The sequence below is a fragment of the Balaenoptera acutorostrata genome, chromosome 3 (genome assembly GCF_949987535.1).
Source record: "Balaenoptera acutorostrata chromosome 3, mBalAcu1.1, whole genome shotgun sequence".
Classification (NCBI taxonomy): Eukaryota; Metazoa; Chordata; class Mammalia; order Artiodactyla; family Balaenopteridae; genus Balaenoptera; species Balaenoptera acutorostrata.
Window position 1 is genome coordinate 153,129,477 of NC_080066.1, and position 14,817 is coordinate 153,144,293.

The 14,817-nt window shown below is 49.7% G+C and overlaps 1 long non-coding RNA gene across 1 annotated transcript; it reads left to right on the forward strand.

Annotated features, from left to right (window-relative positions):
- Position 1: 1 nt before the first annotated feature.
- LOC103014292 (uncharacterized) lies at positions 2-14,009 on the forward strand. Its single transcript, XR_451206.2, has 4 exons — positions 2-158; positions 10,280-10,370; positions 11,300-11,425; positions 13,419-14,009. It is a non-coding gene; the product is annotated as an uncharacterized LOC103014292 (long non-coding RNA).
- The last annotated feature ends 808 nt before the right edge of the window (positions 14,010-14,817 follow it).

Genomic DNA, 14,817 nt, shown 5'->3' on the forward strand with positions numbered 1-14,817 from the left:
ATAAACATGGAGGATCTGGAATAAGGTCACTCAAGGAGACAGCGTGTGTCCAAGAAGTGAATGAAATCCAGTCCTCCAGCCTGCGGCTCAGATCCATTCCCTAGACTCCCATCCAGCCCCTCACTCCCTCGGGATTCGATGAGCTTCTGACTGGTGCAGTGAGTGTGCTCACATATTCTTGTGTTGGCAGGGAGAGGGCAGGGGTGCTGGAATGCCAACGGCCACCCATCTTAGTACCCCCAACAGTCAGCTCGTCACTCACACCATGGTCCCCTGCCCTAAAGTCTAAAGGCCTGGCAACCATGGCTGCCTCCCCCAAGCAACCCACCTGCCCCCTGCGTTTCTGCAGCCTGCTGCTTCCTAGAGAGGCAGAGGGACCCAGCAGGCAGGAAGGCACCAGTTTATAAGGACCCACACCACACAAAGGACAGACCCAGTCTACTGTTGAAAAACAGCCTCAACTCCTGACCTTGGCCTCCAAAGCCCTGCAGGACTGGCCCCCTCTCTGCTCTATCTCACCTCTTGCTGGGGCACTCACCACACTGCAGCTGCATTGGCCTCCTCTCTACTCCTTGAACAGGCTAAGTTAATGCCCACTTCCCTCTCCCTGAAACTCATCTCCAGGATGTTTACAGGACACGATCATCACTTAACCTCTCAGCTCAAACATCACCGCCCGGAGAGGCCATCCCTGACCCCCCAACCTAGCGCAGCCTTCCCACTCCCAAGTCATCACTTTCTAATACATCACCCTGTTTCACCTTCATTGCTCTAGAGTAGTTGAAATTGTTTGTTTACCTGTATAACTGATTTATTGAATGGGCTGAACCTGAAGAGGGACAATCAGGAAACAGCTCTATTTCTCTCCCCTCACTGCCTTCAACCATATTATGGTGAATTTCTCTTCTCCACCCTTAATGGCATCTCAAGCAGAGTCCTTGGCTTGCCCATCGCCGTTAGTCACAAGAACAGTTTCATTTCTATAATTAAGACCAATTTCCAGGCACTAAAAAGTCTGGTTCTGTCCAAATCAAAACCTCATCCAATTTAATCAATCTCGTATCCAATTTAATACCCCTCCTCTCCCTCCACAGGCCTGTCCCCTGGCTCAAGATCATGTACGAGGGAGACTGGGGTGTGGTCTGATTTTCTGACCTTGCTTTTCTGCTGTGACTCCTCCACATCAGGGTTGGGGCAGAGGTGTTGGGGGAAAATGGTAAAGTCTTGTGTGACAGGTGCCCTGGGCTGACAGGTGCCAAGCTCTGGCTCTTTCATGGGCACATTTGTGGGTTCTTGGGAAGCTCTCTGCATGATCTCCACCCTGCACTACCATAGCAAGGCGCTCTCTGGACAACTTCCCTGTGTCCCCTACTCCCCATGGGACTTTCCTGTCCGTGCCAGCAAACCAGTGGCGAGCTGGCTGCATCTCATCTTGCTGTAAGGGCCACTCCAGCCAGTCTCCGCAGTCAGAATTCTCCAGACAGAAAATGCACACAAGGCTCTCCATTTATGTACATCCCCAATTCCTAAAGACATAGGTTGGGTTCTCCCAAGAACTTTCTTGCTGTGCTTTGGTGCATTGGGGTGCTTGCAGCTTCTAGCACCTCAGCTAGCATCAGTGGAGGCAGAATTATGGGGAGTCATGCTAGTTTTCTCTTCTTTGGAGGCCCCCAGTCTCTATGACTGGTTTTCTTAGGGCCCTGTTCACTTGGCTTGCTTGGGGAGTACCCTCAGGGGAAATCTCAGCCCTGCTTACTAATGCAACTGTTCTCTGACTCAATGACTTTCTTCAATCCCTTTTTATTCGTAGGCTGGAATCCAGGGATGTATCATAATAGTTGTTGAACTGGTTCTGCCTTTAGTAAGATGCCTAGTACTTCTCTTTGGCACGTGAGAACATTCAGTCCTTATCGTTCTAGCCTTTGCAGCTTCAGCAGAAATTCAAAGACCACATGAAAAATCCTGTTCAACAACCTATAATATTATTGTCTGACTTCCCAAGCCACAATGATAGCTCTAAAGGAGTAGATATCTTGCCTACCTGGCTAACCCCTGTTTCCCCAAAACCTAGAATAGTGCTTGCCTCTAATAGACAGCCAAGAAATACGTGTTCAGGGACTTCCCTGGTGGTCCAGTGGCTAAGACTCCACACTCAACATGCAGGGGGCCCGGGTTCCATTCCTGGTCAGGAAACTAGATCCCACATGCTGCAACTAAGAGTTTGCATGCTGCAACTAAGAGTTCTCATGCCACAACTAAAGAGTCCACATACTGCAACTAAAAAAAAAAAAAGATCCCGCATGCTGCAACGAAGATCCCTCATGCAGCAAAAAAGACCCCGAGTGCCACAACTAAGACCTGGCACAGCCAATAAATAAATAAATATTTTTAAAAAAAAGAAAGAAAGAAAGAAAAGAAATACGTGTTCAATGGATGGCTAACTGAATGAACGACAGGGTAATCCCATCAAGTAGGGAGGGCTGGTATCATTAGACCCATTTTCAGAGAGAAAAACTGAGTTCCTGGTGGGAGTTACTGGTCCAAGTTCATGTGCTTGCTGCCTTTAAGGATGGCCCTAAGGATCTCCTTGAATTCTGCACCTTGCATTTTGGGATGAATGCCATCTCAATTCCCAGAATGCTCAGCTCTCTCCCTGAGACACTGCTCCTTCACAGCTATGGGAAAACCTCAGCTCCACACTTCCCTCTCCCTGCCTCATTATCTACCCAGTTCTTTAGTTCCGGGCTCCCTTCCTCACCCCACTACCTCCCCAGTTCCTTTAGCATCTCTCCTCTTCATCCCTCAACGCTCACCTCAGATCCCCATGAGCCTTCCAAGGCCAGAAACCTTGGCATCAACTTCGTCCCTGACCTATTTTTTCCTCCCACGTGTCCAAGTCATTATTACTGCTCTGTCTCCTCTGTCTGCACTTCTGGAAGTCTGCTGCCCATTCAGCCTCTCACTGCTCCAACTCAGCCAAAACCCTCATGCAGACACACTTCCCTCACCTCTAGGCGCCCCTCCCACTCCCTGGTGAGTACAAGCGGTCCTTGGAAATTCCCACCCTGTTCTCCTGGGGGCCCACAGCCAGGCTAATCTACTTTGAAGACTGGCATCTCCTACTCCCCCATCCCAGCACCATCCTCCTGTCCTGCCTCCCACTTACTGCCCGTCACTCCCTTTCCCTGTAATCGCTGGGATCTGCTGATGCAGCTCTTCAGAATCTCCAATCCCATAAACAGTGGAGTTTTCTGTTTGTTTTTCCTTTTTGAAGCTGCTAAAATTTATGGAGTCTACTATGATCCAAGCACTGTGCTAAGCATGCTACGTGAATTGGCTCCTTTAACCAAAGAAAGGAGGTGTTGTGATTTCCACGTACACAGAGGAGGAAACTGAGTCTGGGAATAGTTACTGGCTTGCCCACAATCACACAGCTGATAAGCAGCTGAGGAAGTGTTCCAAACTTGGTCATCTGCCACCTGAGCCCAAGCTTTTAAGACTGCACCACCTTGCCTTCACTCTGGGCTTGAGCCTCGGCAGCCCTCATGACAATTGAATGGTACCTTTTCCAGCCATCTCTGCAGCTGTCCCCACCTAAGACTTTCCACCACACATTCCCCAGCCTCTTCCCTTATGGCTAGCCCACCACTCAATTCCCAGGGGATAGGTATCAGAACTTCTGTCCCCCTCTCCCTTCCCTGCTTAGGAAAAGAAGGGGAGCTAACTGTTTCCAGCAAGGCTCTTGACTCACCACGTGTCACTTCCCTACCTCTGATTCCCGCTTCTCCCCTAAAGAGGCACAAAATGTTGCTAAGCCAACTAACCCACCCCTTGGGTCTGGGGAGGGAAATCGTCTCCGGAAACCCTGCAGAGAGAGTCCCAAGGGGCTGCTAAAAAGATTCCAGTGGGGAAAGGTTTGCCGGGACACGTGCACCATGAGAGGGGATGGCAGTCTGCTAGACACTCAAGGCAACCTCATTGCTTTCCCATGTCTTGGAATAACGCCAGCAGCCAGAGAGCTACCAGAACCTGAACTAACTTGGTTAATAAGGGCCAAAAACAAGGACCGCATTTCTGCTCCCTTTGCTGAGACCCAGACTCTGGACAGAATTTCAGGGATTTTTCTTGCTTGAAAGTGATTGGATCTCCAGTCCTGAATTCCTCTCCCCAGGAGAGCTTGTTCCCCTGCTCAGAACAAATAACACATTTCCTGGTTAATCAGTGGGCGGAACAGCTGAAAGAAGGTTGATTGGGCCCCCAGCCTTCCAGATGGGAGCAGCTCACGGGCTCAAACGTCCTTGTCCAGAGACTGGGCAGCTGGGACCCTGCATCGTGCAGCCTCAGCCTCCAGTCTGGAAGGTGGAGGCTGTATGAAAAGGCCCCAGCTCCCTCCTGCTCGAGGCCTCCAAGGCCCACAGGGGCTGCCAAGACCACGCCACCTCAGACGCTGTGGCCTGGCAACCCCCCAGTACTCACAGCCACCCTGCTCTGGTCTGCCAGTACTGTCCCCTCCGGGTGCAGTGAATGTTTCTGTCTTCGGTGAGCTCAGCTCTCAGCTATGCTTGGCTTCTATTTTCCCATCTGAAAATAGAGATAATGATGCTTTTCTTGCCACCCCACCTTCAGGGCAAATAGATAACCAGCCCTATCTACCCTGTGATGGGAGGGGTTCAGTGACTGCTACTTCATTTGCCAGCTGATATTTCTGGAGCTTTTAAAAGGTACCAGGCACTGTGCTAAGTGTTTTACAGTCATTCTCCTTTAATCCTCATAATAACCTTCTGAAGAAAGTACTATTATTTCATCATGTAGCAGAAGAGGAAATGAAAGCTCAGAGAGGTAAAATGACTTACCCACAATCACAAAGCTAGTACTTGGTTACACTAGGATTCACTCCTGGTTTTTCTGGTTCCAGACACTATACAAATGCCAGCTTCCAGAGGAGCATTTCTCTGGAATCGCACCTCTGGCTGCTGATCTCTGGGAACCAGAAGCATTCACAGCCTTTTGTGGTGTGGTGTAGGGTTGTGCTGATGGACACATGAGATCGCTGTCACGAGCTGGCCCCCATCAAGCACATCCCACTCTTCTCAGGCCTATTTACAGCTAGGGGTCTATTTTAGGTCAAGGGCAGACAAAAGTCATCATGGGGAGTTTCAGTGAATCTGATTCCCTCTCACCAAGGGGAAGGAAGGAAATAAGCTTACCCTACATCAAGTCGTTCTCCATTTCTGAGTAAGGCTCATCTCAACCCTCAGCTTTTCTCTTTAGAGCACAGATAGAGCATCTACGTGGCCCTGTGAGGTAGGCATCGTAATTTCCACTTCACAGACTCAGAGGGATGAAGTCTCTTGCTCAAGGTCATACAGTCAGGAATCGAGCCAGGATTCAACTAAAAGTTCTGACCGGCTCCAAAGTCCGTGCTGTGCACACTGCACTCACTCCAGGATGTCCTGCAATGATGTGGAATGGGCAGCTCTTCAAAATAACTGATTTCACTCCGTTTCCCTTCATTTCCAATCCTTGATACAAGGGTGGGCTGACCTGAAAGCTCTGTGCATTTAGCTAAAGTTCAGACCACATTTCCTATTTACCTGCATAAATCCCTTCAGCCTCTGGCTGGAGTGGCATCCTCTAGAACTCCTGGGGGCTGAAGCATAACTTCTCCCCGAGCAAAGTCTCTGAAAACCTGAGCAGGAAAATGATGTGAGCAGCCCGGAAGGCCTCCATCTTTTAATTTCCCCCAGTAAGACCACAGGGATTTCAGGCGCTCTCCTGGCGATGAGGGGGTTATTCAGGTAGGGACAGATTACACACTGTTTTATCCTTTCCAAATGCCCAGGGAGAAAGCCCTGTGGGCTGAAGGACGATGCAGCCCTATCCTGGATTCTGGCACGGCTGGGCAGGAATTTGAGGACAAGTTGAGGAGGAAGCAATTTTCCTCAGCTGTTGCTGGGGTCTCCCAGCCTGTCCCCACCTGGCTTCCTCCTGGGACACAGCGGCATCCCTCACAGCCCAAGGGATAGGGGCTTGGGGGGACGGAGAACAGGGGCTGCCGTAGGGTCTTTCCCAGAATAAGCCCATAAGCAGCTCACTCTTCATCAAGACAAAGAAAAAGGGATGACACCTTCTGCCACCACCTTCTGATGTCCATTTTCCCCTAATTATACACTGAGAATTGGGATACTCAGTGAGGTTTTCCCTGGTGCCCTGCATCCCCTCTCTCTAGGACCCCAAGCCCTTAGGGACAGGCCCAAACCCCCAAACTCCCCAGGACAGGGCACAGACACCAGGCTTCGGTGGGGTGGGGGGCGGGTAGGAGGAGGTGCAGCCAGATGCCAGTGGGCCCCAGCCAGTCTACATGACTCATTCCTTGTTTCCGTCCACTCTGGTCTGAGTGCCTTGGCCCAGGGGCCTCGGGGAGGTTGTAACACAGGCTGGCCCCTCGCCCATTGGGACTCAGCAGACAAAAATTAAAGATCTCACTCCTCAGGAACTCACACAGACAGCAGAGGCATGCTCTGTGCTCTGCCTCACCAGACCAGACCTCAGGCCAGAGGAGGCTGATGGCCAAGGGAGGAAGGAAAGGCATCTCCGGCTCTTCCCCTCCTCTTCGCCCTCCACCTCCAGCCCTGAAGCCCTGGCCACCGCACGCTCCCTTCTCAGTCCTCCTCAGGTCCTGGCGTGAAGATGCTGGTACCAGCAGCACCTCCTCAGCAACGCTCCACTCCTCCCCACCTCTGCCCGAAGACAGCAGTGAGGGAGAAACAGACTTGTAAACAACGAATCATACCTTTTTCTGGTTGCACAGGTTTGATGAGGCCAAAACCTGCTCAACAATCTTCAATGGCTCCCCACTACGTCACAAATCGAGCCCAAACTTCTTACTGGCCCTGCACCCAAGCTGGTTTCATACCCTTCCCCTCCTGTTTGCAGATAACACAGTCCCACTCACCCAGAATTCCCCCCAGTTTCCCCACCCGTGTCCCCTTACCCAAATTCCTTGGCTCACACCATTTCCTTCACCTGGGATGTTCTTCCCAGCCCTGCCTGCCTGTCCTTTAATTCCCATCTCAGAACTCCCACTTCTTCCGAGAAGACTTCCTAGAACCCCACCGGCAAGTCCAGAAAGCTCGCTCCCTCCACTGAACTCCTGTACCTCACTCTGCCCTGCATGACTAGTCCACCGCTGTAGGTCCCGGGGAAGTGGGAAATACACGGGGCTTTGGAGCGCCACTCAGCACGATCATTCACCAGCTGTGTGTCTTTGGCTAAAGTGACTTAACCTCTTTGAGCCAGTTTCCTCACCAACAAGAGATTGTCGTAGTAGTCCTTTAAAGCACAGCGCCTAGATACAACTGTATTTACCAACACAACACTCCGGACCACAGCCAACCGGACCAGGGATGAACACATGACCCGGGGCAGCCTTTACATTGGCTGGTCAGTGACCTAAGACTTCTGTACCTAAGACTTCTGTGGTCTGATTTGAATGCATACGTCATTGGTTACTGGACAAATAAGATCCTCTCTTGAAAATTGGAACTAAGCCACTTGACTTTGAAAGCCATGCCCTGGGATTAAAACAACAGGTAAGTCCTCATTCCTGAGAGCTCACAGTCAAAGGGGGTCCATATAACCATAGAACAATAAAGCCGAAGAGGTATAATGACTTGCCTGGGGTCACGCAGCTGGTCAGTAACACAGAGAGGGCTGAAGCTCAGGTCTCTGGATCTGAGTTTGGTCCAGGGTAGTGGGCTTCTTTGACAGTCTCAAAAGGCAGTGGCCCTGAGCTGATTGCCTGAAGAAGACCAAGGCTTCACTGTGCCCTGCATCAACCTGTTCTGGGCAGCTTGGGAACAAGTCAGTCCTTCAAGGACAAGGTCAGATCACAGCAGGGAGCACAGACCCTGGTTCTGGTCCTGCATATGCGCCCAGTGTCTCCCTGTCGTGCCCCTGGCCCTCCCCAGACTTCAGTTTCCTCATGTATAAAAGAGAGGGTTTTACCGGATGAACTCAAATTCCCTGTCAACACTGAGATTTTGATTTGAGGAGCAGACAGACAAGGGATGGGCGTGGATCCAAGGACTGCAGGATCCACAGAATGTGAACCCTGGAGAGGACCTCCCTGAGAGATCAGCCAGCCCATTCCTTCAATTTACGGTTGAGGAAACTGAGGCCCAAAGCTGGAGAGATGTTTGTCCAAGGTCACATGACTGGCTACTGGCAGCCCCAGCACTTGAACCAGGGTCTCCTGGCTCCCAGGCCTCTCAACTCTTTCTCTTTCAACTCCCTCAAGAAGCTGGGAGCTATTTGGTTGTCTGGGCCGGGGAAGCCAAGAGTGGCTGTGCATGTCAGCAGTGGGGCCTCAGAGCCTGGGAGCGTCTCTGACAGGGTAGGTGCAAGTGCCAAAGCCGCTGGTGGGGAGGGAGGGGGCTGGGAGCCAGGGAGGGTGTACTGGAGTTAAGCTGTCATCATCTCCCTTCTTCCAGATGGCAAGAAGAAGAAACACAGAAGGGTCCATGATGATTGAGGGGAAACAGTCCCTTTTTCTGATTGAGCCATTGCTCCACAGAGGACTGGCCTCCCTCTCTGCCCCCTCTCCTCTTTCTCTCTCTCTTTCTGTCTTTCACACACACACACACACACACACACACACACACACACACACACCCCACAGACACACACACCCTATTTATTTATTTATTTTTTAATAGGGTTTTTTTTAAACTTTGGATTTACTTATTTATTTATTTATGGCTGTGTTGGGTCTTCGTTTCTGTGCAAGGGCTTTCTCTAGTTGCGGCAAGTGGGGGCCACTCTTCATCGCGGTGCACGGGCCTCTCATTATTGCGGCCTCTCTTGTTGCGGAGCACAGGCTCCAGACACGAAGGCTCAGTAATTGTGGCTCACGGGCCTAGTTGCTCTGCGGCATGTGGGATCTTCCCAGACCAGGGCTCGAACCCGTGTCCCCTGCATTGGCAGGCAGATTCTCAACCACTGCGCCACCAGGGAAGCCCCACACACCCTATTTAGCTGCTGCATTCTGCCACCTGCAATTTCAGTCTCAAGATGTGTACTGACATTCTCAAGTGTACTATTTGGTGGGGCTTGGAGTTCCTTTCGCTGCCTGAGCTGCCTCTGAGCTCCTGCTTACCTTCTAATGCTTAGCCTGCTTGGCTGGCATCATGAGACCTTCCCATTCCACAAACATTTTTTGAGCACCTGGTATGTGCCAAACACTGTGTTAGGCACTGGGGGTGGGTAGGACATCCTCACTGCCTGTGGGATGGGAATTTACAGTCTGGCGGGCTCACTGAAGAAAAACCACTAACCATGCAAGTGGTGTTGGCTAGGGAGCATTTCTCAGAGAGCCCTGACTTTGACTTGAATCTTGAAGGCTAAGGGAGAGTTCACTATGTAGGAGGGGAGACATGCCAAGGAGAAGCACTGCATAGGGAAAGGCAGGGACGTAAGATGAAGCCTGGGCTGCTAGGGGGAATGACAAGTAACTTATGTGGTTGGAGTTTGGATAGGAATGGGGTTATGGAAGGAGATGAGGCTGGAGGGGTAGGCTGGGGTCAATTAATGGCGTGCTTAGCTCTAGTCAGCTCCTTTTCTCAGAAAGAAGGACCCGTTCCCCACATCTAAGCCACCAGCTGGCCCTGGAGGGGACAGACTATTTATCTAGAATTCTGAGACTGATGTCCTCTGGTCAATTGCAAGGAGTCATTTGTGTGAGGAGGAAGTGGCATGCTCCTCATCTCCATGTTGATCCACCAATCAACATGAAGCCAGTGAATCTGCCATGCTTAAAAACAATCCCCTACAACCAGTCTGTCCCCCAACATGGCTCCTCTTTTATAGAAATTGTGGAACAGCCAACAGAGCTAGTCTTACCTGGCCCCTGTCCTCCTGATGCCATGACCCACCAACCCAACTATGTCCCTTCTTTGCCAACCCTTTCCCCAGGTACCTCTATTGTCTGAATTCCCCCCTCTCTCTGGACCCCTGGAGACTCAGCCCCCAAGTCAGGCTCCTGTCCCCCAGTCTCACTCTTCCTGGGCCTCAGGTCCCTCTATAATCCCACAAGCTCATGTTGCTGAAGTTACATCATGCCTGAGTATCATAATATACGTATCTAAGCCCACCCACTCTGCAGCCTCCCTCATAGCTTTGCCCCATAGAGAGGTAAGCCATATGGGCTTGATGTCAAACAGATAATCTGGGGAGTGCCCTGTGCATTTCAGCCATCATTTATTGAACATCTTTTTGTCAGGCATCAGCATTGCCAAGAAGAATAAGGCTTAGTCCCTGTCCTCAAGGAGTGTCCAGTGTAGTAGGAAAGGCAGCAACACCTATCAATCATGGTAAGTGCTGTGACTGAGATAATCTCAGGGAGCAATGTGCATACAAGGGAAGAGCACTCCAGCCTGAGAATATGGGACAATTGGTCAGGGAAGATCCTAGAGAGGATTCTATCTGAGTGGGGTCTGGAAGGCAGGGCAAGTCTCAGCCCAGAGAAGGTGGAAAAGATGGTGAGGAAGAGGCACAGTGATGACTACCAGAGCCAAGTTTGCAAAAATTAAATCACACCAGGGTCTACCCCATTTCCTTTTTTGGATGGGGTTCCTGGCCAGAGAAATTTTGTCAGGTTGTTGAATGATAGTTGAATGAAATTCAAGTGATATTTAATGTGGATAGGCTGGGAAAAATACAGAGCCTACAGTAAGGCAATTATGTGGGGAAACAATTATTCCCCACATTGAAGGATGGATGGAGGTCATTGAGATCTATAGTAGCACATGAGGCAGGGCTGGGACCTGTGCAAGACTTCTCACAATTTGGATGAAGTCAGAAAAAGCATTTTTTATTAAATTATCACATGACATAGAACTGGAGGAATAAATGATAAACTGGAGGATAGAAGCAAGATTTATACTGATACAGATAAATTGAGATTTAATAGAGATAAGTGAAAAAGTCTTGCATCTTAGTCCAAAAAAGGCAATAATTAAAGAATGAGAGACACTTGCTTCGATAGCAGTTCAGTGAAATGACCTTATTTTGGGGGTGGGGGTGGGGGTGGGCAGAGACTGTTGAAAAGGAAGATCCTAGTTAACCATTGGTGTGAAATAAACCAACAATGTAAACTTCTAAAAGGTCTAGTGCCATCTTGGGTAGAATCCAGGGCTCAGTACAGGGAGGGTAACAGTGTACTCCAAGCTGTTATAACACAATAACCGTTTTGTGCTTAATTCTGCTGCCATGTCTTAAACGGCTTATCACAACCCTGAAGTATGTCTAGGAGAAGGTGACCTGAATGAAGATAAAAAATAACCCAGGAGGAATAGTTGAGATACTGGAGAAGAGAAATCCTGTTAGAGGAGAGTCTGGCAATCTTCAACCGTTGCAGGATTATCAGGTAAGAGAGGGATTGAGTTGCTCTGTGTTTGCATTAGTCATAACAGATTAACTTCAGTAACAAATAATCCCCAAAAAAGTAAGTTTATTTTTGTTCACGTCAAGTTGAGCTCTGATCCACATGGTCATGCAGGGCCCTAGGATCCTTCCATCATGGAGTGCCAATATAGGGATTCTTCCTCCTTGTCATTCAGCCAATAAATGAAGGGAGAGAAAAAAAACGTGGAGAATAGCACAGGTTTTCTAAGGGCAATGTCTGGAAGAGGCAAACATTACTCTGCCCACATTTCATTGACTAGAACTCAGTCACATGGCCATACCTTACAACAAGGAAGGAAAATGTATTCTAACTGTGGGCCCAGGAGGAAAAAGGCTGTGGGTGTGGGCTTTAGAATTGTGGATTTGGAAGAGACTGCCTAAGGAGTAAGAAGAGTTAAGGGTTAGAGTATATCTATGAAAAGACTTACACACGAATAATACAGACTTAACAGCATTATTCATAAAAACCAAAGGTTAGCTATTGTCTAAATGCCCATAGACTTGTGAATGGACAGACAAAATCTGGTATATCCATACAAAGAAATACTATTCAGCAATATAAAGGAGTGAATTACCAATACATGGATGAACTTCAACTACCACATTGATGAACTTCAACCACATTATGCTCAGTGAAAGAAGCCAGTCATAACACCATATATTGTATGATGGCATTTATATGAAATATCCAAAAAGGGCAAGACTATAGAGACAGAAAATAGATTCAAGGGACAGGGGTGGGAGTGGGGGGAGTGGTATTAACAGTAAATGAGCACAAGCCTTATTGGGGTGATAATAATGTTCTAAACCAGATTTCTAGTAATGGTTGCACAACTTGGTAAATTTGCTTAAAAAGATAATTGAATTGTAAATTTGAACATGGTGCATTACATGATTACAAAATATACGTCAATAATGTTATTTTTCAAGAGTTAAGAGTTTAGTATTTTGAGGTTGGGGGAAAGAGAATAATCCTGCAAGGGACATAGTAAAGGATTATTCAAAGTGGAAGGAGGAAGTGGCACAGAATCCAAGGAAAGAGAAGATTTAAAGAAGGAAAGCATGGCCAACTGTAGTCAAAGCTACTGAGATGTCACATAAAATGGAAGGTTAATTTTCTTGTCTCTCTCACAGTAGGGTTCACAGTGTTGTTCCATACCCAGAGTCAGGAACAAGAAAAAACATGTGAACACAGATTTCCACTTACAGTAAATGCAACTTTTAGAGTTGGCCAACAACAGAACAGATTCCATTGCTGAGTGATGTGCTCTCTGAAGTGTTCAGAGAGAGGCTGGATGGGCGTTTAGAAAGGACTTCTACACGGGAAGAAGACCTCTAAGGAGCATCTCAGTATATGAAAGACCCAGGGTTTTCCTAAGATTTCATTACCTCTCTTTGCCCAAGGCCTCCTCTCCACTCTTGGCCTTGGGCTCCTCATCTCCGACATTGAGAGTTGATCTTTGGGAAGGCAGAGTGGCTCTGCCTCCTGAACCCCCAGGGACCCCACTGCTGTGGTCCAGGAGTCCTTTAGCCACTGAGAGTTCCCTTGAGCCATGAGCTAGCTCGGGGTCAGTGGTCACACAACAGCAGGTTTCACCAAAGTCAGTGCAGAGAACTGAGTAATCCTGGGGGACCGGAGGAAATAGGCTGAACTGCCAGAGAGATGCTATGAGAGGACCAGTGCTGCCTTTGTGTCTCTCCCTCACACTCATCCAACAACCCCCAGAGGTAAGATATGCGAGGGAGAGGATGCAAGATGAAGTTCATGGTAAACACGTGGAGGGTTCCTGAGGGAGGAAGAAGAGGAGGTGATGAAACACAAATGTATCTGCACATCTCCTGAGGGGCAAAAGGGAGCTGGGGACCCAACATGTGAGTGAGTTCAAGAAGAATTGAATGCAGATTTCTTAATAGGGTCTTTGTTTTTTTGATGCCCTGTCTTCGTTACCCACCAGGAATGGCCACCATGGTGTAGAAATAAAAACCAGCATCTAGAAGTTGGAAGAGCCTTATTTTCAAGGACTTGGAAAGCTGTGTGGAGCTTCTGCATGGCGCCGGTTGCTTATGGTCATGACTGTAGCTGCTGGCATTGCTCCAGCATGAACTCTGATTCCATTGCGAAGGGGAAGGGATCCTTCTTAACAGCCCCTAGAGTGGATCTGACAAGCTATGGTGCTGCCTGTAAACCAAAACAGACACAATTCATTCGTCCAGAAAATATTTGTGGGGCATCTTCCTTGTGCCAGGCCCCCTCATAGAGCCTGCAGCCTGTTCATTTTGAGGTACAAGGAGAACTGCCCCAAAGTGCCAAGGAATCAGGATGGTTTTAATGTTTTCTCCAGAAGACAGGGAAAGGGCTAGATGGCTTGAGGCGGTCCCATCCAGCGCTAGGAGTCATGACCTCTTAAGTTCACCCCAACAAAACCTGCCCGTGCACTTTTGCACTGGTTCCATATTGGCTGAGGAAGGTTGGGCTAGATCCGTAGGATCTCCAAGCAGAAAGGCTTCCCCATTCCAGATGCTGGAAAGAGAGCCAGGCCAGGGAAAACCAGAGAGAGAGAGAGGACCTGCGGGGGTGGGGGAGGGGAGGAGGGTGGCACACCACGTGCCAAGTGCTCCAGAATGGGTGGGAAGCCCAGGGTGCAGGGGCAGGGAAGCAGGGAGGGGCTGCCCAGGAAGGAACAAGGCTGTGAGCTCAGTGTTGGGCAGGAGACAGGTCTGGCTCCCAGCGTACCTGCGCTAATGAGCTAGAAGCAAGCGGAAACGGCCCAGCATGTGAAGGCCAGCAAAGGGAAGGGCCTCCCCATGCCAGCTGGACAGGAGAGGACCAAATGGGTGGGAACAGGGCCCATTCCCTCTCCACACCCTGAATTCTCAAGCTGGAGGCTGGAACTTCCAAGAGAGGGGACTTGGGAGGTAAGGGCAGATCGGCTAAGGCTGAAATGAGACCTCCTAGGGGAAAGGGGATTAGAAAGATGCCAAGCGTCGGTGGCATAGGGGGAGAGAGAGCCAAGGGGCTGCTGAGGCACCCTGCCAACGCTGGGGAGGGAAAAGGCCCCAGGGCGGTCGTCAGCTGTAGCCAAAAAGAGGCAAATCTGACAGTCTACTGACTTAATAAGGGCAGGCAGGATGGATGAGTCCTCCCAGCCCTGCCGGGGCGGCAGAAATGGCCACAAGCATTCACAGACTGTAAACACCAAGAGGGACGGGCCTTGTCTGGGTCTGCAGGGACCTGGCGAGGCTGAGCAGGGAGGGGCAGGACCAAGACAGAGGCCTGAGCCTGGCATTCTCTGCAGTGGACCGTCCCGAGGCCCTGGACGAAGGGTCGCTTTGGGAGCCCCAAGGCCAGCTCAG